This window comes from Lithobates pipiens, unplaced genomic scaffold (genome assembly GCF_037356315.1).
Source record: "Lithobates pipiens isolate NorthernLeopardFrog02 unplaced genomic scaffold, aLitPip1_a1.2 Scaffold_10, whole genome shotgun sequence".
In the NCBI taxonomy this organism is placed as follows: domain Eukaryota; kingdom Metazoa; phylum Chordata; class Amphibia; order Anura; family Ranidae; genus Lithobates; species Lithobates pipiens.
This window is the reverse complement of record NW_027507686.1, coordinates 139,211,506-139,236,530: the sequence shown is the minus strand read 5'-3', so window position 1 is coordinate 139,236,530 and position 25,025 is coordinate 139,211,506. Positions and strand designations below refer to the sequence as shown.

General features: G+C 46.9%; 1 long non-coding RNA gene across 3 annotated transcripts in view; it reads right to left on the bottom strand.

Moving 5' to 3' along the window:
• LOC143934543 (uncharacterized) overlaps nt 1-25,025 on the bottom strand; it is a 94,341-nt gene that overhangs the window by 53,081 nt on the left and 16,235 nt on the right. Inside the window, exon 2 of one of the 3 annotated variants that reach the window (XR_013263291.1) lies at nt 5,247-5,390. The exons of 1 other annotated variant lie outside the window; for it this stretch is intronic. This is a non-coding gene — a long non-coding RNA (uncharacterized LOC143934543). Of the gene's footprint in view, nt 1-4,859; nt 5,391-25,025 lie in introns of those variants that run through there. One more of the 3 variants, XR_013263290.1, reaches the window with a different exon arrangement.

Sequence of the window (25,025 nt, the reverse complement as noted above, 5' to 3'; positions counted from 1 at the left end):
TTCGGATACGTGCTGGGGACGAATGGAAGACAGCTTTCATGTCCAGGTTTGGACACTTTGAGTACTTAGTGATGCCGTTTGGGCTGTGCAACGCCCCTGCCACTTTTCAGCATCCAGTAAATTACATTTTCCGAGAATACTTGGACAACTTTTTGATTGTCTACCTTGACGATATCTTGATCTTTTCCAACACAGTAGAGCTTCACCGAACTCACGTGAAAAAAGTACTCAGTCCTCAGAAAACACAGACTTTTTGCAAAAAGGGGAAAATGTGAGTTTGAAAAGACAACTATCCAGTTCCTTGGGCTTATCATTTCCACAGAGGGGGTCACAATAAACCCGTAAAAGGTAAAAGCAATACAGGAGTGGCCAGCCCCCTCGGATAAGAAGGGAGTCAAGCAGTTTATAGGCTTCGACAATTTGTACCACAGATTTACTTTTTATTCTCAATCATTTCTCCCATCACCCAATTGACGCTGGCAAAATCAGTTCCAGTGGTCCCAAGAAGCTTTCAATAGACTAAAGAATCTTTTCACTTCCGTTCACATAGTACACCATCCTGACCCAGCCCTACCTTATGTGTTTGAAGTGGATGCTTCAGAGTCAGCGACGGGAGCAATTTTGTCCCAAAGATGAGGTCAGAAGGCTCTTCTTCACCCAGTGGCTTTCGCTTCTCTGAAAATAAGCCCACCTGAAAGGAACTACGTAGGTGACCGAGAACCGCTGACCATCAAATTTGCTCTGGAAGTGGAGGGTGTGTCCCATCCTATCATGATCTTCACGGATCATAAGAACCTGGAGTATCTCAGAACAGCCCTGACAGGCCCGATGGCCATTATTTTTCTCCAGGTCCAACTTCCACATTTCCTACTGACCTGGCTCCAAGAATAGGAAAGCGGACGCACTCTCCGGGATGTTCCCAGAGACCATCCAGACAACAGAACCTAGTACCATCTTATCTCCACAAACCTTCCTCAGCCTGATCTAAAGACTGCTATTAAACAGGCCTCCAGCCAGTGTACCGAACCAGAGGTATCCTCCTTAGAAAGATGGGATGGTTTGCTATGGACCCAAGCTATTTATCCCACCACAAGTAAGACTTCAAATCTTAAAAGACATTCCATGATCACAAGGCACGTTGAAGTACAAAAAAAACCTCAGAATTAATTCATCGTTCTTTTTGGTGGCCGGGTTGGAGACAGGACTGTAAGAACTATGTTAAATCCTGTATTATCTGACAATGCAGCAAGGGGCCAAACACTAAAGCCTGGGGTCTACTAAAACCTTTAACTATTCCACAACAACCCTGGAGGGAAGTCTCTATGGACTTTATCGTTGACCTGCCCCCCCCGAAGGGTTCACCACCATTCTGGTAATGGTCAATAGTCTTTCAAAAATGGCACACTTCCTCCCATGGTGGGTACTCCTTCTGCCCTGGATATAGCAAATATATCCATTAAGGAAGTGGTAAGGCTTCACGGTGTACCCCACAACATCATGTCAGACAGGAGAATTGAATTTACCTCCAAGTTCTGGGGATCTCAGCAAATCCTTGGAAATCTAAATCTGTCTCTCCTCAGCATATCACCCTCAAAGCAATGGCCAAACAGAAAGGACAAATCAGACTTTAGAACAATACCTTTGTTGCTTCTGTTCTTTTTCCCAAGATAACTGGACTCCCCTTCTCCAGTGTGCAGAGTTTGCCTACAACAATTCCATACACACTGCCACCAATTAAACTCCTTTTTGGGCCAATTATGTGTTCCACCCCCTCCTTCCTGCCTGATTATATTCCCAAAGTTTCAGCCCCTGCAGTACAAGACCAGATACTGTAAGTTTCATCAAAACTAATTTTCTGCAGATCCAGGAAGCTATGCAGAAAGCTCAGGACAGTTATAAAAAGTATTAAGACAGGGGGAGAAGGAGTAACCCAACCTTCAAAGAAGGAGACAAGGTTGGGCTATCCGCCATTAACCTTAAACTACCATGTCCGTCACAAAATTTGGGCCCAAATTCATCGGTCCCTTCAAAGTAAAGGGAGTGGTAAATCCTGTGGCTTTCAAAATTAGCTCTACGCAGTTCTTACAAGATACATCCTGTGTTCCACGCATCTTTACTGAAACCAGTGGTCCCCAGCCCTTTTTCAGGAAGAGAATTACCACCTCTGCCAGTTGAAACTGAAGGTAAAAACGAATTTGAGGTGGAGGCAATAATGGATTGTAGAAAAAGGGGGGGACAAATCCAGTATCTTAAGCAGAAGGGGTATCCCCCAGAAGATAATTCCTGGGAACCTTCAAACAATGTACACGCTCCATGTTTGGTAGATACCCAGGAGTACTGGCCAGGTTGGGCATCCGGAGGCTGCCCCTTGGGGGGGGGCATTGTCAGAGAAATGGCAGAAGCCAGACTTGCCAGTATCCACACGTTTCTGTGCGCCTGTGCAGCAGAATAGTGCTTCAGCTCATATGGGTGTGCAATACAGCGGGACGGCACATACGGGTGCACAATTCAGAGTGGCGGTGCTGCCACGTGCGTGCAGAAGCTTGGCCTATAAAAGGTGGTCCAGCCCCTTTGCTAGTTTGTCTCTCAGCTTCCTGTGTTCCTGTCCCAAGTTCCACTGACCTATGTTTTCCTGTTGTGACCAGATTGCTCCTGGCCTGCTCTAATCTTCTCCAGTACTTTGGTCCCGGCTTGCCTAAGAACTTCTCTACTGCCCGCTTCCTGTGTATGACCTCGGCTTGCTTAAAAGGATTCTTCTACTACCTGCTTCCTGTGTATGACCTCGGCTTGCTTAAAAGAGTCCTCTACTACCCGCTTTCTGTGTATGACCCCGGCTTACTTAAAGGACTTGCTTCTGCTGGACTTTCTGTTTGACCCTCAGCTTCCTCCCCAAAACTCTGCTCCGGTACTTTGGATCTGTGGTGTTAGAGCCCCGGCCGGGTTTCCTATTCCAGCTGAGTGCCAAGTCAACCCTTGCTCGGTATATCAGCCCTACAGGAGATCTTCACACAAGTCCCATCTACCTGCTGATGACTCATGTCTCTCTGTGCCCTATACTCTCTGTAGCACTTTCAGGGGTAGAGTTCGCTCAGTCACAAGGGGAGCCGCTCTCAGCATCTCGGCCTTGGTGAGTACCTGACAAGGGGAGAAGAGAGTGAGGGCATCACACAGTTGCCATGACAATGTGTTTCGGAGGCATGGCCTCCCTCCCTTTAGGTCAGTACTTGTGTACAGGGACTTGTGCGCTGCCCAGAACGCCGACAATCTGCATTTGGGACAGCACATAATACCTGTATGCAAGTATCACTTGGATGTGCATATACCTGAGTAAACCTGCTGCATATTTCAGTCTGTCATTGATTTTTAGAAGGATACAGGTGTACAGGCTCATATGCAAATAACATTTGTTTATTGGCATAGGATGAATAAAATCAATACACTTAAAAACGTAGGTGAATCACAAGCATCAAAATCCTCCAGTACCAATCTGTGAACAGGGTCATATCTGAGTGCCGAGATTGATGAGATATCCACAGGGTGGAGGGATGCGCTAGCTATATAGACACTGGCTCAACAAGCAGCTGCCGACAGGCTGCGTGCGAGCCGCAAACTGACTCCGACCGGACAAGGCTAAGAGCGCCTCCACCACGTAACCCAGGGAGAGCTCAGATGTGGCAAACTGTCAGGGGACGCTGTGTGGTTTCCAGGACCTGATTATGGAGCTGCAAGGAGTGTGGTGTCAGATAGACTTTTTTTTTTTTTTTGTAGTAGTCCGTTTGATTATAATGGAGGTGTTGCTGCAACATAGGTTAACAGAACTGGCGCTGGGGGAATCGGAGGAAATCGCAAACATTACGAAATTTGCAGACCTACTATTGTTATGTATTTTATTTGTTCTTGAGCTGCTATGTCGTAGTAAACTAATATTTTTTATTAGAAGCATAAAAACGGAACTATGGTAAGCCAAAATCAGATGAAGCAAAAACCTAAAATGATGTACATTTTTTGTATGAAAAAGAACATTGCCTTAAAGTACAACCCCAACCATATTGTTATTCATTTTTAGATAAGACTGGATAGAATCTTTTTTCAGGTTTTTACTGCTGTCTGCAGTCTCATTGGGAAATATTTATTTTCCATCCCTGTACATGTAAAACAATAAGAAATAAGGGCTTAAATTAACACTTGTTTTGCCACTTACAGATAGACTTTTTAATTAATACTTTACCTTGAGGAATCCCTTGGTCTGTGTGTTTTTGTTTTGGACTCCATATACTTTTTAGCGCAAATAAAGTTGTGTTTTTTTATCATTGATTTTAACAGGCAGCTGATAGCTGGCTGCATACTACACTTGTGACTGCTATGCAGAGAATTATGCAGTAATGTACAGCCCTATTGCAGCCTTGTGCATGTACCCTTATTGCATGTAAGTTGTAAGAGTAGATTAAGAGCTTTACAATTGAGAAGAATAAGTATATTACACCATGAGAATTTGCCAAAATAAATGAATCACATAATATTCTTTGAAATGAGAAGTCACAATAAGACCTGTGATGCAGGAGTATCATGCAAATGTGTATTCTTGGACAGATGCTAAATTGAGATAACTGCACAGTTACCTTCAGTACATGGTTTCTACTAACTGTATTATACTAAAAAGACATTAGTGAGTTATATTTTATGATTCTTATGATTCATATTTGATTTATATGACAATATCGGTTTCAAAATTAAACCAATACTGTCATATGAATCAGTTGGCAGTAGTATATGTTTATTTTTATTATTATTATTCTCATATAACATAATTTATCTGGATATTTTTATACATTCTTATTTGCAGTATATAGAGACATATATACAACCACCTTAATATAATTTTATTGTTTAATAATTAAATCCATAGAATTTTTTTGATGTTCTCCTGTAAGATCATATGTGTCTCATTACCACTGGTCTAGAGTTTCCCTTTTAAACCTTTTTAAGGCTCTTGATTTATAATGTCCTTCCCTACTCAGTTGGCTCTGGCCAAGACCAGTGTATTGCTATCACACAGTATCGTGCTCCCTTCTTTCCAGTACCCCTTCCCCCTACTCCTTTGCCTGTAATATAAATGCCACACAGTTCCCCTGTTTCCCCCTATGGTTTGACAAAGGAGCGTCTCTAAACTCCGAAGTATGTTACCACCGAAACCCATTGATGTCATTACATCCCACGTCACTTCCAGTTCCGTTTCTGACACTGACTTGTGTTCCAGCATGGTTATGACTCTCACTGGTGGATACCATCCAAGCTCTGCATCCCTCCTCAGCCAGCTCAGACTTCACTTGAGTAATACAGCCGCCTCCAGTTGCCAACCTGCCAGCTTCTCGGCCACCTTCCATCGAGTCCTGCAAGTGACCAAGGACTAATGATGAGCTTGTTTTTGTCTACCTTTGTGAGTGCATTTCACCTCCTTGTTTTAGGGTCCGTTCACACAGGGGCAACTCCTGATCCGACTTCAGGTCACCCCTAGTCGCCTCAGGTCGGACAACATTTAAAAAGCAATGTAAGTGAATGAGAGCCGTCTTAATGCACACTACTGAAGTCGCTCCGACTTCAGAAAAGGTTCCTGTACTACTTCTATCCGACTTGTAGGCGACCGGTACCCATTGATTTCAATGGAGATCGCCTCCAAGTCGGATCTCCGTCTATACGGAGGCGACTCTGACAGAATTATCAGCTCTCAAGAGGGAACTCCACGACAAATTTCTGAAAAAAATTTGGCGTGGGTTCCCCCTCCGAGAGCATACCAGGCCCTTAGGTCTGGTATGGATTCCAAGGGGAACCCCCTACGCCGAAAAAACGGCGTGGGGGTCCCCCCCAGATCCACACCAGACCCTTATCCGAGCACGCTACCCGGCCGGCCAGGAAAGGGGGTGGGGACGAGCGGGTGCCCCCCCCCCCTCCTGAGCTGTGCCCTCAACATGGGGGGGTGCCTTGGGGGAGGGGGGCGTGCGCCCCCCCACCCCAAAGCACCTTGTCCCCATGTTGATGAGGACAAGGGCCTCTTCCCGACAACCCTGGCCGTTGGTTGTCGGGGTCTGCGGGCAGGGGGGGTTATCGGAATCCACGAGCCCCCTTTAATAAGGGGGCTCCCGGATCCCGGCCCCCCACCCTATGTGAATGAGTATGGGATACAATGTACCCCTACCCATTCACCTGTGAAATAAAGTACAAAAAAAAACACAACACAGGGTTAAAATATTTTATTGCACAGCTCCGGGGGTCTTCCGTCTTCGGGGGTCTTCTCGCCGGACTCCTCCGCTATCTTCTTGTAGCTCTTTTGCTAGCGGAGGAGTCCGGCTTTCTTCCTCGCCACCGGCCTCTTCTTCCGACTTCGGGGGTCTTGTCCCCCTCTTCGGTTCTTCTGCCGGGCCACCGCGCCTTCTTATAGCTCTTTTAGAGGCGGTGGCCCGGTCTTCTGTCGCCGCCGCTGCCTTCCGTTCTTCTTCTTCTTCTCCAGGAGATGTTGACACGACGCTCTCTCTGGCCACAATGCCAGGGACACGCTCCGCTGCCACTTATATAGGGACAATGGGGCGGTGTCACATGGGTTGATGTCACATGGGTTGGTCACATGGGTTGACGTCACATGGTGACCCCACCCCCTTACCATGTGACATCAGCCCATGTGACCAACCCATGTGACATCAACCCATGTGACACCGCCCCATTGTCCCTATATAAGTGGCAGCGCAGCGCGTCCCTGGCATTGCGGCCGGAGAGCTCGTCGAGTCAACATCTCCAGGAGAAGAAGAAGGAGAAGAACGGAAGGCGGCGGCGGCGGCGACAGAAGACCGGGCCACCGCCTCTAAAAGAGCTATAAGAAGGCGCGGTGGCCCGGCAGAAGAACCGAAGAGGGGGACAAGACCCCCGAAGTCGGGAGAAGAGGCCGGCGGCGAGGAAGAAAGCCGGACTCCTCCGCTAGCAAAAGAGCTACAAGAAGATAGCGGAGGAGTCCGGCGAGAAGACCCCCGAAGATGGAAGACCCCCGGAGCTGTGCAATAAAATATTTTTTCCCTGTGTTGTGTTTTTTTTGTACTTTTTTTTCACAGGTGAATGGGTAGGGGTACATTGTACCCCATACTCATTCACATAGGGTGGGGGGCCGGTATCCGGGGGCCCCCTTATTAAAGGGGGCTCCCGGATTCCGATAAGCCCCCCGCCCGCAGACCCCGACAACCAACGGCCAGGGTTGTCGGGAAGAGGCCCTTGTCCTCATCGACATGGGGACAAGGTGCTTTGGGGTGGGGGGGCCGCACGCCCCCCCTCCCCCAAGGCACCCCCCCATGTTGAGGGCACGCGGCCTGGTACGGCTCAGGAGGGGGGGGGTGCCCGCTCGTCCCCACCCCCTTTCCTGGCCGGCTGGGTAGCGTGCTCGGATAAGGGTCTGGTGTGGATCTGGGGGGACCCCCCACACCGTTTTTTCGGCGTAGGGGGTTCCCCTTGGAATCCATACCAGACCTAAGGGCCTGGTATGCTCTCGGAGGGGGAACCCACGCCAAATTTTTTTCAGAAATTTGGCGTGGAGTTCCCCCTTGAGCTCATTCTCTGCTTGGCCACGGCAAAAGTCGCCTGGCCTGGGGCGACTTGTAAGTCGTCCCAAGTCAGGTTGAAGTCATCACAAGTCGTGTTGAAGTCGTCCCAAGTCGCGCTGTGATCTTAACTCAAGTCGTGTACAAGTTGCCTCACTCAAGTCGCCTACAAGTCGTGTTGCCCCTGTGTGAACAGACCCTTAATGTTTAGGGGTTTTTTTTGTCCATAATTTGTATTAAAGTTTAACACAATACAGGTAAAGAACGAGTGAAGGAAAAAACATATGCCTGTTGCTCAAGACAAATCCAATCAAGACATGTAACATTGCTAATGGGGTTATACATAAAACCAATGTTGATTCATAAATAAACAGAAAATATGATTACTTCTGAATATCAATATAGCAATTACTATTTACCTAGTTCCATCTGTTATCAAAGAAGTTTCTGGTGGCTAAGATACGTGAATACATTTTTCAAAAGAGAAGTTTTGAAGATTGACTAGATTAATGACTTCAGGGGGGTTTGGTGCTCGCTCTTGTTTCCAATGTCTGGCCAAGACATTTTTGGCTGCTAATAAAATGTTGATAACTACTGTTCTGTAGTTGTGGGGAAATGCATCAATTCCCATATGTAGAATGGCCAAGCCCAGGTATGGTTTAGTTAGCATGCCAATAAGAGCTGCATAATTAATCATTAAAAAAAAATGTGATCCCGATTCAACCCCCTGACAATCTCTATTGCAGAGTTTTCTGATTCTTTCATATAACAAGTTGAGAGACTTATCTGCTCACTCAGCTGGAAAAAGAAAACATCTGGGCAGTCTGCCAAGTTTTTAACATGAAACACTTTAACAAACTCTTCCTTCTTAGATCAAATAGATAAACTGTGTGTAAAAAAAAAAAAAAAAAAAACAGGCAGTCTGCCAAGTTTTTAACAATGTGTAAATGCAGGAAGTTTAACCACTTAAAATCTAAATCTTTTTATGACTTGTTTCTTAAATTAAAATCAATATTTTTTGCTAGAAAATTACTTGGAACCCCCAAACATTATATATATTCTAGCAGAGACCTTAGGGAAAAAAATTTGAATTTCTGCAATATTTTATGTCACACTGTATTTGCCCAGTGGTCTTTCAAATGCAATTTTTTGGGAAAAAATACACTAAAATAATAAAAATAAAAAAAAAGAAACAGTAAAGTTAGCACCATTTTTTTTGTTTTAATGTGAAAGATGATGTTACACCGCAAGAATTGTGAGAGAATCGTGATGTATCTTCTAAGCAAAAAAAATGTGATTCTCATTTTAGCCAGAATCGTGCAGCTCTAATACCAATTATGTCTGAAATAATTAGGAAGATTTTTCTCCAGAAACCATGTGATACTTTTGCAGACCCAAAAAACGTGGAGCAAGGTCCCCACTTGCCCGTAACTTCTTTAGCATAGGGAGGAGGAGTTATGCAAGAATTTAGTTGATAGGACGTCAAATACCAGCGGATGAGTAATTTTTGTGTCAGTTGTGAAAGACAAAGCGATACAGAGAAATGAAAATTAAATTGCCTTAATCCATTGTTCTGTAGAGTAAGGTGTTTTGAGATCTATTTCCCATTTCACCATGGGGGGGGGGGGGGGCAAACAAGGTTTATATATACAGTAATATGAAGCAGAACCAAAAGGCAATGTACAGTGAACAGAAATATAATAGGTTATATTAAGAGGAGTCATACCATGCCAATGCCCAGTAGGGCAAGCTCCGGAAAGTGGGCTAAGGATAGTCCTGTGACTTTTGTGAGGAGTTGGAACACTTCAGACCATAGGCTAGTCACTTTCTTGCATTGCCACAGAAGGTGGTACAGGCTCTAACCACAGTGTCTCCAACATATTGGTTGAACAGTAGTTGAATGTGCCGGGATATAACTATTGAAGGTTAATTTTATGGAAATGTTCCCATAGGTTAGCGGGACAGGTTGCTCCAAAACGTACTTTAAGGGCAAGTAGCCATTACAGGTCATTAATAGAGCGGCCTATTTCCTTATCCCACTTCACTAAAGGTATGGTTTTGCTAAAAATATTTTTATCTCCTAGTAGATTATAAAATAGAGTGATACCATTTGCGTCTGTCTTAGGTGCTGACAAATGGTGCCACACTAGTGGGTTCACATATTTGTGTAAGTGAGGGGTACGACACAGGCAATAAGTTATTTGTACGTACTTATAATACAGCAAAAACGGAGTTTAAAAACCTGATTTAACTCAACCACCAGAGGAAAAAAACAACACCTATATATACAATCATGGCCGAAATTGTTGGTACCCCAGACATTTTTCCAGAAAATCAAGTATTTCTCACGGAAAAGTTTTGCAGTAACACATATTTTGCTATAAACATGTTTATTCCCTTTGTGTGTATTGGAAAAAAAACAAAAAAAGTGAGGAAAAAGAGCAAATTGAACATAATGATGTCACACAAAATTCCAAAAATGGGCTGATCAAAATTCTCGGCACCCTTTCAAAATTGTGGATAAATAAGATTGTTGCAAGCATGTGATGCTCCTTTAAACTCACCTGGGGCAAGTAACAGGTATGGGCAATATGAAAAAAAAATCATACCTGAAAGCAGATAATAAGGAGAGAAGTTCACTTAGTCTTTGCATTGTGGGTCTGTGTGTGCCACATGAAACATGGACAATAGAAAGAGGAGAAGAGTACTGTCTGAGAATTTGAGAACCGAAAGTGGAAAAAATATCAACAATCTCAAGGTTACAAGTCCATCTCCAGAGATCTAGATTTTCCTTTGTCCACAGTGCGCAACTTTATCAAGAAGTTTGCAACCCTGTAGCTAATCTCTCTGGGCGTGGACGGAAGAGAAAAATTTATGAAAGGTTGCAACACAGGATAGTCCAGATGGTGGATAAGCAGCCCAAACAAGTTCCAAAGAAGTTCAAGCTGTCTCGCAGGCTCAGGGGTCTACAAAGAAAAGAACACAGTACCTACAGTCGTTTTGCTGCCTCTGGCGCTGGATTCTTTGAATGTGTGCAAGGCATCATGAAATCTGAGGATTACCAAAGGATTTTGGGTTGCACTGTAGAGCCCAGTGTCAGAAAGCTGGGTTTGCGTCCGAGATCTTGCAGCAGGACAATGACCCCAAACATATGTCAAAAAGCACCCAGAAATGGATGGCAAAGTGCTGGAGAGTTCTAAAGTGGCCAGCAATGAGTCCAGATCTAAATCCCATTGAACACCTGTGGAGAGATCTTAAAATTGCTGTTGGGAAAAGGCATCCTTCCAATAAGAGAGACATAGAGCAGTTTGCAAAGGAAGAGTGGTCCAAAATTCCAGGTGAGAGGCATAAGAAGCTTATTAATGGTTATAGGAAGCGACTGATTTCAGTTATTTTTTCCAAAGGGTGTGCAACCAAATATTAAGTTAAGGGCGCCAAGAATTTTGACAAGCCCATTTGTGGAGTTTTGTGTGAGATTAAGTCCAATTTGCTTTTTTTTTACTCCCTTTTTTTGTTTTCTTCCAATACACACAAAGGGAATAAACATGTGTATAGCAAAACATGTGTTACTGCAATACTTTACTGTGAAAAATACTTGATTTTCTGGAAGAAATTCTGGGGTGCCAACAATTTCGGCCATGACTGTGTATGTATGTATATATTATATAGCAACTCACTGGACTATATTAAATCGTCACTTTATTGATTTGTCAAAAATAATTAGAATATACAAATCCATATATTAAAATTGGTACCACAATCACAACAAACATACTTATAATCACACATACACCCCTCTCTCATAGCTAAAAAGTAATAATAATCCCCTTTATTATGCAAAATAGCTATATTCTCTCTATATATATCGCTACCCCCATGAGGGTTGCTTGCTGAATCTGTACCCAACTGATTGCCCCAACTATGCAAGTCATCCGATACTTCTGATACCCTGGGTTCAGACATTTTCAGTGATAATCAAAGAGTTAAAGACACACATACACAATTTAAGTGAAAAAGTTGAATGATGTTTACTGAAAGGCTAATAATCCCAATTGGTATAAATGTAACCCATGAGGCACAGCAAAAAAAAAAAAAACAATAGCAATGATATAAAACAGTGACATGGACGACAACTCTCGCTTGACCTGAAACGTGGGGACAAGCCGACATTTTCCTGGTTTGGTAGAGCCGCAATATTAAAAATGAACGTACTCCCAAGAATACTTTACACCCTTCAGACTTTGCCGATACACCTCCACCAAACTCTATTCAGATCTTACAGAAGCATGTGTACCAGATTCCTCTGGAGCTCCCACAGACCCAGAATCAAATATGACCAACTAACCTTGCCCAAACACCTCGGCGGCATAGGACTCCCAGATCTCTCTAACTATCACAAAGCAGTACACTTGACGAGGATCATAGATTGGAATGTCCACACGAATAACAAAGACTGGGTACACCTAGAATCTTCATTCACGTCCCTTCCACTTAGATCTCTACCATGGATCCAGTCCTCTCTTTGCATCAAGGAAATCAAAACGCACCCATTCCTAGCCCCAACACTACACTGTTTCAGGAAACAGTGTGCACACACCACCCTCTCTACCATCCCGGGACCACTGACGCCACTGAACCTGAACCCCGACTTCCAACCGGGATCACACCAAACTTTTCTTCAAGCACACTGGTCACAACCACAAATTCTAATACAGCACTTTTATAAGAACGGACACCCACTGACACGAGCCCAAATTGCTACTATTATGCAAAAACCACTTATTCCAACCTGGACATTCCAACAAATCACCCACTACCTACAGTCAATAAGGAAAAAAACAGACTGCTCCCATGAACTTAAGCCCTATGAGTCCCTATGCTCTTCGACTACACCCTTATCACATCTTATTTCCCAGACGCATTCCCTTCTATTCCGGGATCACGACGTCACAACCTCCAAGTTTTGCTCCTCGTGGGAGAAAGATCTGGATGTCACCCTCACGTCGGCAGATTGGGAAAGAGCCCTCTTCAATATCCACAAAGGATCTGTAAACGTTTCCACTCAGGAAAACGGCTACAAAATACTAGCGAGATGGTATAGAACGCCAGACAGACTACACAAATGGGACCCCTCCCAGACGGTTGCTGGCGGTGTCACCAACAAAGAGGTACATTACTTCACGTCTGGTGGTCCTGCCCCCTGCTCCAACCCTTCTGGAGGTCTATCCATAAATTGATTAAGGACATTACGACCTACGAACTACCTTATACACCGGCCCAATTCCTGCTACATCACACTACTCTGCCACAAACGTCCTATCGTAAATCGATAACTATCCACCTGATTAACGCAGCCAAACAATGCATTCCGACCCACTGGAAATCTCAGACTGTCCCCTCTCTTAAAGATTGGCTCCATAGAATAAACAGAATTTCAGAAATGGAGGAATTGATCCACATAGCAAGAGATACCCCTGCCAAATATAACACAAAATGGGCGTGTTGGAAACACTTTAAAACTACACCTGGATATAACCGCATACAAAGTCTCTTAGTTTAATTTGCCGATCCCTGTTCCATCCTCCGCTGCTCCTTCAGGCACTACCACTAAAGCCCACACACATCTAATCTACCCTGTTTCTCATGCCTAGATTGACTGTTTTTTGTATCTCTCCTCTATTCCCATGTTGCCAATTTGGTCCGACCCCAAGCCACAAAAGACCCGACCTACTGCATGCCACCGTGAGTTACTATATGCCCCGTTTTAGCCAAGGAGATCATCGGTGAACGGACTCTCTACCCCCACCCCTCCTTCCTAACCCCTACTACCCCTCTGTCTTTCCCCTCCCCACCCACCCCATCCCTATCTTTCTTACGGGTACTACTTTATGCTCCATGCATTGTATTTAGAGGATTCACCCCCCCCCCACCTCTAGCTCGGCCCCGTCCCCTGAGATCCATCTGATGAGAACTTCGACAAGCTGTCTCTTTTTGGTCCTCATTACGTATTCCGACTAGACTCCTTTACACAAATTTGATTGTTACTTCTCATCTATGTGCTGTTACTAATGCAATACTAAACTTCTTTTCGCATTGTAATGTGCCCCGTGTTATCTTTGTTTTATACGGGCCATACGAATCTGTGTTCCTTTGTTTTTTGATTATTACATATCTTTATGTATGCTACTGTTTCTGTACCCTCTTCTTTATTCAATAAAATATTTGGGGAAAAAAAAAAAACAGTGACATGGAAGCAATAACTGACTGTAGAATATAAAGACTTTTTAAGCCACATTCTCTTCAGCTGAACAGGCAGGAGGAGCGCAGAGGGGTGAACGCTTTTGTGTCAAACCACTCCCTTGGATGCCTCAAAACCACAGGTCAAATGGTTTAGCAAGATACAACAATGTCCTTAAATGAATAGAACTATTAACTCCTAAATACTTAAACCCGCTTAGTCAATACACAGTCCTAGGTGTAGGTACTTGTACTTATGTTACTAACTGATCAGTCCCTTAGTGGGGAGAAGGATATGTTGTAGCCTCTCAGAGAAGAAAGAAGCCTTTGGTCTTCAGCTAACTCTTTAATGGAGCACTGGAGATATTCTGGTTATTAGGAGAAGGTGAAGTAGCCTGGTGACACCTTAACTGGAAATTTGTAGCAAAGGGTATTTATGTTGTCAAAGTACCAGTGTAGCACCAGGTCCTACAGACTTAGGTAAAGGAACAAACAGTGATGTATGCATGCAATGTCTCTGTGGTAAAAGGATGGTTGAGTGTCCATTCATCAGTCCCAACGACTCTTGGTAATGGAAGTGGCGTGGGCCTCAGCGATAGGACTTGGTGGAGCCCTGATCAAAGGATACAGCAGTCCGGAACCTATAGGGTAGGGGCTGTTGATCCTAATGATAGATGGGGTTAAGTTCTGGTCACGAATAAGGTCTCATGCATACGTAACATTCCATAGCACCTAGTCAAAGATGACATATCTGTCAAACAACCCAGTTGATGTTCTGTCAAGGATGTTCTGATCACCCAGCTGTTCCCAGAAGTCTTACCCGCAGAATCCCCAGCAGAAGAGCCAACCGAAGCACACTGGTGCACGTTAACACAGGTGGGTGCGTGAGGGCGCATATGGGTGCACGCTAACACTGTCGGGCGCACGCAGGTGCGCGCTAACACTGATGGGCGCATGCATGTGCGCGAGGGCACTAATGGGCGCACACGGGTGCACATTAATGATAATATAAGCGTGCAAACGTGCATGAGTATGCACGCGTACACACAGGCGTGCCAAAGGGGCTATTTAAAGGGACCTGTCACCTTGTCTCCCTGCTGTCCAGTCTACAGTGTTCCTGAGAGACCCCCCCTGCTATTACCTTGCTTGTAACCTGATATCTGTTACCCAGCTTGCCTCTGACTACCCTCTGTTTGCTGCCTGCCACCGACCCCGGCTTGTCTTGACTATTCTTCTGCCTGCTGCTTTGGTACTGATCCTGCCCACCTGTGTTTGACCCAGCTTGACAACTATGCCTTGCCTGCTGCCTTGGTGCTGTTCCTGCCTACCAGTGTCCAACCTCGGCCTGCTTGAAGATCTGCTAGTGTGCTGATCTACAAGACACTTCCCTCTCTGATCCGTTATTCCTGCTGCTTCTGCTCACTGCTGATCCCAGTTCCAGCCTGAATCTGGTTCCTCGTCTGCTACTTGGAGTTCGGACCAGCCCTTGCATTTGTGACCTACCAGACACTCGTGCCCCTTCTGTGCTCCTGAACATCTGTCTGTTCTACCAGGAGTTCTTGAGCCAGAGGAATACGAGAAGCCGCTCCCTGCATCCGTGGGCTTGGACATGGCTGTCCGGTACTGTCACGTACCTGATGGTTGAGCCCACGGATGCAGGGAGCGGCTTCTAGTATTCCTCTGGAGCCTGTCCAATGGATGAACTGTGTCACCATCTTGCCGCACTTACCCAAGCTGTGAAAAACCTGCAAGAAGGTTACAACCGACTGGAGGAGCGATTTCAGGCCCTGTCTGCACCTTCACCATCTTCATCTGGAACTTCCACCGCTCCCTCAGTAGTAATGCTGCCACCCAAGCCAAGGGTCCCCACACCCGAGAGGTTCACAGGGGACCAAATTAAATTCAGGACTTTTCGCAATGCGAACTATTCTTTGCTCTGCAGCCCTGGACCTTTTCACTTGAATCTGCTAAAGTGTGATTTGTCATCTCATTGCTGCTGGGAGAATCTTCCCCTTAACGGAGCTGGAGTTAGGGACTCTAAGGACTTATATTGATGAAAACCTAGAGAAGGGGTCCATCCGGCCTTCTACCTCCCCTGCAGGAGCAGGAATCTTTTTTGTAGAGAAGAAGGACCACTCGCTGCGTCCTTGTGTGGATTATCGGGAGCTCAACAAAATCACGATCAAGAATCGGTATCCTCTACCCTTGATACCCAAACTATTCCAAAGACTGGGGATGGCAGCAATATTCACTAAATTGGATCTTCGCAGGGGCCTACAACTTAGTCCGCATCCGGACTGGTGACGAGTGGAAGACGTGCATTTTGAGGACCTGGTCATGCCCTTTGGACTGTGTAATGCCCCTGCCACGTTCCAGCACTTTGTGAACGATATTTTCAGAGACTACCTTGATCTGTTCATTATCGTTTACCTAGACAATATTCAGATTTTCTCCCCTTCTCTGCCCAAGCACCTTGAACATGTTAAGTTAGTGTTAACAAGACTGCGATGCCATGGCTTATACACTAGACCCGAAAAATGTGTGTTCGAGTAGCAGAGCATTCAGTTCCTGGGACTAATCATCTCTGTGGAAGGTATCCAGATGGACTCTCAGAAAGTTTCTGCCATTTTGGACTGGCCTGCTCCTACGGATAAGAAGGGCGTTCAGCGTTTCGTGGGTTTCGCAAACTTTTACCAGAAGTTTATTAAGGGATTTTCCTCTATCATCACTCCCATCACGGAACTCACGAAGCAAGGTAGTTATTTCAGTTGGTCATCCAAAGCCCAGAAAGCCTTTGTAACCCTCAAGAACCTGTTTACCTCTGCATCGGTCCTGAAGCGTTACCTTACATTCTAGAGGTAGATGATTCCGAGATTGCAGTAGGGGCAGTACTTTCTCAGAGACAAGGACCCAAGGCTCTCTTACACCCAGTTGCGTTCTTTTCACGTAAATTATCTGAAGCTGAGAGGAACTACGATGCGGGAGACCGGGAACTATTGGCCATCAAGTTAGCACTTGAAGAATGGCGGTACCTTCTGGAGGGAGCAGCACACCCAATCCTTATTTACACTGACCACAAGAATCTCGAGTATTTGAAGGTCGCAAAGAGATTGAAACCACGTCAGGCCAGGTTGGCACTCTTCTTTACTCAATTTTCTTTCCACATTACTTACAGACCAGGGTTAAAGAACACCAAGCCAGATGCCCTCTCAAGAATGTTCAACGAGTCTGAAGCCTCTTCATCCCCAGACACCATCCTGTCTCCAGGAAACTTCCTTTCTGCTTCAGGAGGACTTGTTGGCCCAGATCAAACGAGCTTCTGTTTGTGCCTCTTCTTCACCTGATGTCACGTTGCAAGCAAGGGACGATCTGTTGTGGCATTAGGATACAATTTTTGCACCTCAGGAGGTGCGAGTTGCTGTTCTCAGTGCCTGCCATGACCACAAGTTAGCCAGCCATTTTGGGGTACACAAGACATCTGAACTGCTCCAGCGTATGTTTTTGTGGCCACAGTTAGCAAAGGACTGCAGGAATTATGTGGAGTCTTGCACTGTCTGCACTCAGAATAAGGGCAGCAGATCTAAAGCCTGGGGTCTGCTGAAGCCTCTGCCTGTTCCTGAAAGACCATGGAGGATGATCGCCATGGATTTCATCCTTGAGATGCCTCCTTCTGAAGACCACTCTACCATCTTTTTGGTTGTGGACAGACTTTCTAAGATGGCGCATTTTCTCCCTATGAAGGGTACCCCTTCTGCTGCCGAAACGGCCAAGGTCTTCATCAGAGAGATTGTAACTTCATGAGATCCCTGCAGACATTGTTTCCGATCAAGGGGTGCAGTTTACCTCAAAATTCTGTAGGGCGTTATGTGGTTCTGTGGAGATTAACCTCTCCTTTTCTTCAGCTTACTATCCGCAGACTAATGGCCAGACAGAAAAGACGAACCAAACACTGGAACAGTACTTGCAATGTTTTTCTTCTTTCTCTCAGGATGATTGGGTCCCTCTCCTACCTCTCGCTGAGTTTGCATACAATAACTCTGTCCACTCTGCCACCAAGCAAACTCCATTCTTTGCAAACTATGGATTTCATCCCTTATTCCTGTCAAATAACCTTCCGGAACGCTTGGTACCTGCTGCTCAAGAGACTTTAGCATTTTTTGCCTTAGCCAGTACCAACAATAAACTTCTCCAGGAAACAATATCCAGGACCCAGGAATACTATAGAAATCTTTGATAAGAAGAGGAGGGGGGAACTTAACTTGGAGCCTGGAGATAAAGTTTGGTTCTCAACTCTGAACCTAAAGTTGACATGTCCTTCCAGGAAGTTGGGCCCCAAGTTCGTGGGTTCTTTTCCTTTAAAGAGGAAGATCAAACGGTGTGACTTATGAACTGCAGCTGCCAGAGTCATTCTGGATTCACCTTCACTTTACTCAAACCCACTGTCCCAGATCCCTTTGTTGGCAGAAACACTGGTCCGCCCAAACCTATTCTGATTGATGGAGAGGTTGAGTTAGAGATGGAATCAATTCTGGACTGCAGAAAGAGACGTGCTCAGGTTCAGTGGCTGGTGAAGTGGAAAGGGTACGGCCCGGAAGATAATTCATGGGAGCCGGAATCCAACATTCATGCTGAAAGACTGATCCTGGCCTTCAAGAGAGCACACCCAACTAAGATGGCTCAATTGGGCATCCGGAGGCTGCCCCTTGGGTGGGGCAATGTCAAGAAGGACGTTCTGATTACCCGGCTGTTCCCAGAAGTCTTACCTGCAGAATCCCAAGCAGAAGAGTCAACCGGCGCACACTGGTGCACATTAACGCTGATGGGCGCATGCCGACACAGCTCCTCTCTGTAACTACATGGCTTGTATAGCCTGCCATTAGGAGAAACTAGGCAAAATTGTTACACAATACACAGAACTTTAATCCCGCCTGGGGGGGGGGGGGGGGGGCAGGCCCCGTGCTATCAACCCTCCACCTGCTGCGAGCAGCTTCAGTACGTCAACAAGTAGTATAACGTAGAAAAAGGAGGGGTGGGTGCTGTGTCGGTCGGTAAATTGACCGACACAGCTCCTATCTGTAACTACATGGGTAGTCCCCAAGCAGTGCCAAATGAGGGGTGGGAAAAAACAGCATTAAAAACTTCATCCACCATGGCAAGTGGGAACTAGTGAAATTAAACCAACAAAAAAACAGCAATGTGTGGAAACTCTACCACAAAACCAGGCATCTTCAACAGGAGTGATCCCCCAGACCGCAGCATTGCGGAAGTAATGCAACAGTGTATTAACAAAACAGTACTGTGTTTTATCGAAAAACCAGGAGAAAACGCAATAGCACTACACGGCCGCCTGCAAAACTTTGCGGCCAAAACCCGCATCAGCCGATGCACAGACGTTTACCTTGTAAAACTTGGTAAACGTATGGACAGACGACCGGGTCGCCGCCTTACACACCTGAGCGACGCGCTTGGTGTCGGAAGGCCCAAGACGTTCCGATTGCTCTTGTAGAGTGGGCCGTGAGTAGAAAGGGAGGCACCTGCCCCTTCAAGGCGTGGGCCTGGACTACAATTTGATCCACCTGGAAATGGTTGTCAACGAGACTGCCATGCCCTTCTTACGACCAGCCACCGAAACAAACAGTGAGTCTGACTTCCAAAAGGAAACTGTGACAGACAAGTACACCTTCAGAGTCCTAACCACATCGAGTGCGTGAAGGGCCACCTCTTTGGGGTGCTTTCGGCTTAGGACACAACGATGGTAATACAATGTCCTCATTGATATGAAAGGCCGAGACCACTTTCGGTAGAAAAGACGGTTGCGGACGCAACACCACTTTATCCCTGTGGATGACCAGATAAGGCGACTTGCAGGACAAGACTGCCAGTTCCGAAACCCTCCTGGCCGATGTGATGGCCACTAGAAAGACCACCTTCTGTGAAAGGGTCAACAGAGGAATCTCCCTGATATTCTCAAACGGCGGCTTCTGAAGCGCCAACAACACAGGTTCAAATCCCACGGAGGCAACGGAGGACGCACCGGAGGGACTACATGGTGCACCCCCTGAACAAAGGTACTCACCAATGAGTTAGACGCTAGGGGTCGCTGAAAAAAGATAGCCAAAGCTGAAATTTGCCCCTTGATGGTGCTCAACGCCAACCTCTGGTCTACACCTTGCTGAAGAAACAGCAGGATCCTGGATATAGAGAAGGCGCGCCAATGCCACCCTTTCTCCTCACACATAGAGATATAGGCCTTCCAAGTATGATGGTATATCTTCCTGGAAGAAGATTTCCGCGCTCTCAGCATAGTCAGAATCACCGAGTCCGACAGACCCCGGTTCCTCAATACCTGGCTTTCAACAGCCAGGCCGTTAAAGCCAGCGATGGTAAAGTAGGGTGAAAGATTGGACCTTGAGATAGGAGGTCTTCTCGCAACGGCAGTCGCCAGGGAGCGTCTGCCACCAGGCGCACCAGGTCTGCGTACCAGTCCCGCTGAGGCCAATCTGGTGGCAATCAGGATTACTGGAATCCCCTTGGCTTCCACTCTGCGAAGCAGACGTGGCAACAATTTCAGCGGAGGAAAGGCATAGATCAGCTGGTACTGATCCCACGTAGCCACCAGCACGGCTGACGCGTTTGCCCACGGATCTCTTGTCCTGGACACGAATCTCGGGACCTTCTGATTGAGCCGGGAGGCCAATAGATTCACCTCTGGTGTGCCCCATTTCAGGCACAGCAGCCTGAATATCTCCGGATGCAATGCCCATTCTCCTGGGACCAGCATCTGTCGACTCAGTCCGCCTGCCAATTTTCCACCCCCGGGATGTAAATGGCCGACAGGGCCGAACGCTCTGCCCACCAAAGTATGTGAGCGACCTCTTGAGCAGCAGCAGAGCTTCTTGTTCCCCCTTGGTGATTTATGTATGCCACAGCCGAGGCGTTGTTTGACCATATCACGGTCAGACACTCTTGAAGACACATCGACCACGTGTGGAGGCACAGCCTGATTGCTCTCAATTCGAGCAGATTGATTGGTAACTTGGATTCTTCTGTCGACCAGAGGCCCTGAGCCGACTGAATGCCCATCACTCTACCCCAGCCGGACCGACTGGCATCCGTAGTGACCACCGTCCATTTCAGAGGAAGGAACGATTTTCTGGCCTGAATCACCGGGGACCTCAACCACCAGATCAGGGAATCCCTGACTGGCTGGCTCACCTGGATCTCCCGATCCAGGGACAACGGAGATTCATCCCATTTTGTCAAGATCTCCTTCTGCAGGACTCTGGTGTGGAACTGGGCATAAGGTACTGCCTCGAAAGAGGCTACCATGAGCCCCAGCACTCGCATGCAAACGGTTCATCAGTAGTTTGACCACAGATCTGAGAGTCTGCAATTTGTCTGAGGGGAGAAAGACCCTCGCTTCCCTGGAATCCAACAGTAAACCCAGGTACTCCAGACGCTGGGTCGGCACAACCACCGACTTCTTTAAGTTCAACAGCCACCCAAATTCCCAGAGTGATGGTGATCGCCACATCCTCCTCTAATTTTGAGGCGGAAGAAGCTCTCAAGAGGAGATCGTCTAGGTAACCCACGATCACGATCCCGCGTTGTCGCAGCAATGCCAATACTAGAGCCAGTACTTTGGTAAAGACTTGGGGGGCTGATGCCAGGCCAAAGGGAAGAGCCACAGACTGGTAATGGGCTTCCCCGACTGCCAAACGCAGAAATTTTTGATGCCAAAGGCATATGGGTATGTGCTGGTATGCATCCTGGATGTCCAAAGACGCCAGGGAGTCCCCTTGATGGAGTGCAGCGACTACTGAGAGAACTGATTCCATTCTGAACCTCTGCACTTTTACAAAGTGATTGGGGGCTTTTAAGTCCAAGTTTGGACGTACCCCTTCCTTCTTGGGAACCACAAACAGATTTGAGTAGACCCCCTGGAAGCGTTCCAAGTCTGGAACTGGTACAATCACCCCCTGATTCAGCAAGTCCCTTGCTGCCCCTAGCAGGGCCTCCTGGCGAACCGGGGGCGTGGGTATGCTGGAGGGGAAGAATCTGTTTGGCGGCCAAGAGAGAAAATCTATCTTGTAACCTGCGGAAATCAGATCGCAGACCCATTGGTCTGATAACCGGGAGGTCCAACGGACTGCAAACTCTCGAAGATGACCCTTCACCCGAGACACGGGCGGGGGCAAACCTTCATGCGGTAGCACTTTTGTTTGCAGGCTTGCGGTTCCAGGGAAGCTTCTAACCATCCATGGGCGTCCTGTTGGGCTGGGGATGAAAAAGCCGCTTGTGAGCATTAAAGGAGGGCCCTTGCCTGTGGCGTGGCTCCTTAGCCTTCCTGGCCTGTGGGAGTAGTGTACTCTTACCATCCATGGGATTTTTAATAATGTCATCCAACGAGGCTCCAAAGAGCCGTTCGCCAAGGAAGGGAAGATCCGTCAGGGCTTTCTTGGATGCCTGGTCAGTGGGCCAGCATTTCAGCCAAACAAGGCGCCTCAGCACCACGGCTGACACTGAGGTCCTGGATAGCAGAGGGAGAGTATCCAGGGCCGCATCACCAATGTACTTAAGGCCATGCACTAGTTGATCTGCTAGCTCCACGCAGACAGGGGAGGCATTCTGCTCTCCCAATTCGTGGTGCAAAAGCTTTGCCCACTCAGTCAATGTCTGCAACACCAGTGTGGATGCCAGTACAGGTCGCATGGCTGACCCCACAACCGTAAACAAGGAGCGAGCCACTGCTTCGGCCTTCCTGTCCATGAGATCCATGAATGCAAGAGTCCCCTCAACTGGGATCGTGGTTACTTTATTTAACCTAGATACTGGGGGGTCCACGACCGGAGGAGCCGACCACTTTTTGAGAAGGCTTTCCTCAAAGGGGTAACGCACCGCCAAGTTTTTGGGGACTGAAAAAGTCTGTTGCGGGCGACCCCATTCCCTGTAGATGAATTTGTTAAAATAAGTCAAATACGGGAACACCTTAGGTGAACATGCTGGCTTGTGGGACCCAAAAAGGACCGGGAAATCAGCAGAGGAATCCGCTAGCTCCTGAATCTTCAGGGTATCACGCACAGCTATGATAAGTGCTCCAACAAGCGCCTTGTCACGCCCGGACCCGGAATCATCCTCACTGTCCGAATGGTCCTGGTCAGCCACGTCTGATAGGACAGAGCAGGGGTCTCCAACCACAGCAGGGCCGAGTCTGCATCAGAGCTCTCCCCAGAGGAGGGGGGGCAGGGGCCTCTTACGTGCACCTTTCCTGCCACCTGCTGCCTCTATCTTAGCAACATAGGAGTCAAGGAACGCCGTCAGGGTTTCCATGCGCACCACACTAACCGCAGGTGACCCGGTTGCAATAGCCTGGATTTCGGGGGAAGAAACACCAGTTTCTGAAGCCATGCTGACCCTATCCTGTCTGCCACCTGCAAGGGGACTTAGGACAGTGAAGTCCCACCCTCCTGCTGCTGCCACGTGGGGGGTGGGGGGTACTTAGCGCTAGACTCACCACCCTGGGGCGTTCTGTGAATACCAACAATATTGCCTGTTGTCCCTAGGAGGTTCCCAGATGCAGAGAGGAGAAAAAACGGTGTCAGCAGCAGCAGCTCTAACAGCGGTGCAACGATCTGAAGAACAGCGTCAGCCTTCAGTACAGAGCCATCCAGTGTCCCACACACACAGTGGATACAGTAAGTAACAAGAGAAAGCACATGTCATGCTGTCACAAGAGGCTAGCGGTGAAGAAAGTATTCAGGCTTTCACAAAATGGCTGCTGAAGCTCCCCAGGGGAATCTATAGCTTTCCCAAATCCAAGATGGCTGCCGGAATGGCGCCATGCGGTGAACAGAGCAAAAATAAAAATGAGCTGCCTGCTGACAGACAACCTCCACAAAAACTGCTTTTTTGGGACTCCCAGACCTGGACCAGGACTGAACAGCAACCGACCCACACCCACACATACACCGCCCACAGTGCATGCAGACATCCCCCTCAGAGGGGGAAGGGAGTGATAGGGACTTGGGAGAGAAGAAAAGGAGGTGAGGTGGCCCCTGAATCGACCCCCCAAGGAATTCCCAGCTGCTCCCCCCACCGAAGCAGGGAGAGCCGTACTTACCAGTCGAGAAGAGCTGGGAGACATTCCAGTACAGACCTATGTCTGCACAGTTACAAGGTAGCTGATGGCTCTCATCTGAGCACCGATTGTGATAGCTGGGGGTTTGGATAACTATCCGGTTTTGTTTTTGTAAAACCAAGTCTTTATTTTTCCCAAAAAAAGGCAAACAAAACAGTTGTTAATAAACAAAACAGTTCACCGGCTCTGATACAAAAGTAAAGCTTCAGCTTACCATCAGCATAGATTTGTCTCATTAAAGCTTCAGCCTGCTCCAGGGGTCTTGAAAAGGTCAAAGAAGATCAGCAGCTTCTCAGCAAACTGCTCAAAGCCCTCTGACATTGTGTGGTTTATTTACTAAAGCTAGAGAGGGCAAAATCATGCTCACTCCTGCATACACACCAATCAGCTTCCAAATTTTATTGCCAAAGCTTAATTGAACAAGCTGACGTTAGAAGCTGATTGGCTACCATGTACAGCTTTACCAGAATTTGAGTGCACCAGTTTTATTAAATCGACCTCACTGTGTCCTGCTCCACACAACACCTCATCGACCTGCTGGATACTTCTCCTTGTTTGTGGCCAGGCTTCTTTACTCCGAAACTGCTCTTTATTGTCCCCTTAAAGGGACCATAAACCAAATACATATATCTAACATAGATATATATCTACCATCCAGGACTCATCTTATACTATATATATATTTGTAGTCAAAGTCTTCACTTGGTAATGTGATACCCTAACTACCAAGACCTGAAGTGTGCCCTGGCTGGTTGGTATGCCTAACAGAGGGCCTACCCTTAACCTCCCTGGCGGTATGATTATTTCAGATTTTAGGTGCTGAAAGCGGTACAATTATTTTGCATGGAAATTTGGCGTTTTATATTGTAGGCCTGTAATTCTTAGAAATAATTCATTTAAATCTGTCCAAACAAGAGTCTAATGCCCCGTACACACGAGAGGGATTAAGTCTGACAGACCTCCAAAGGAGTTCCGCCGGAGTTCCGACGGAGTTCTGGCGGACTTTTCGACCGAACGGACTTGACCACACACCATCACACCAAACTCCGACGGAGTCGAACGTGATGACGTAC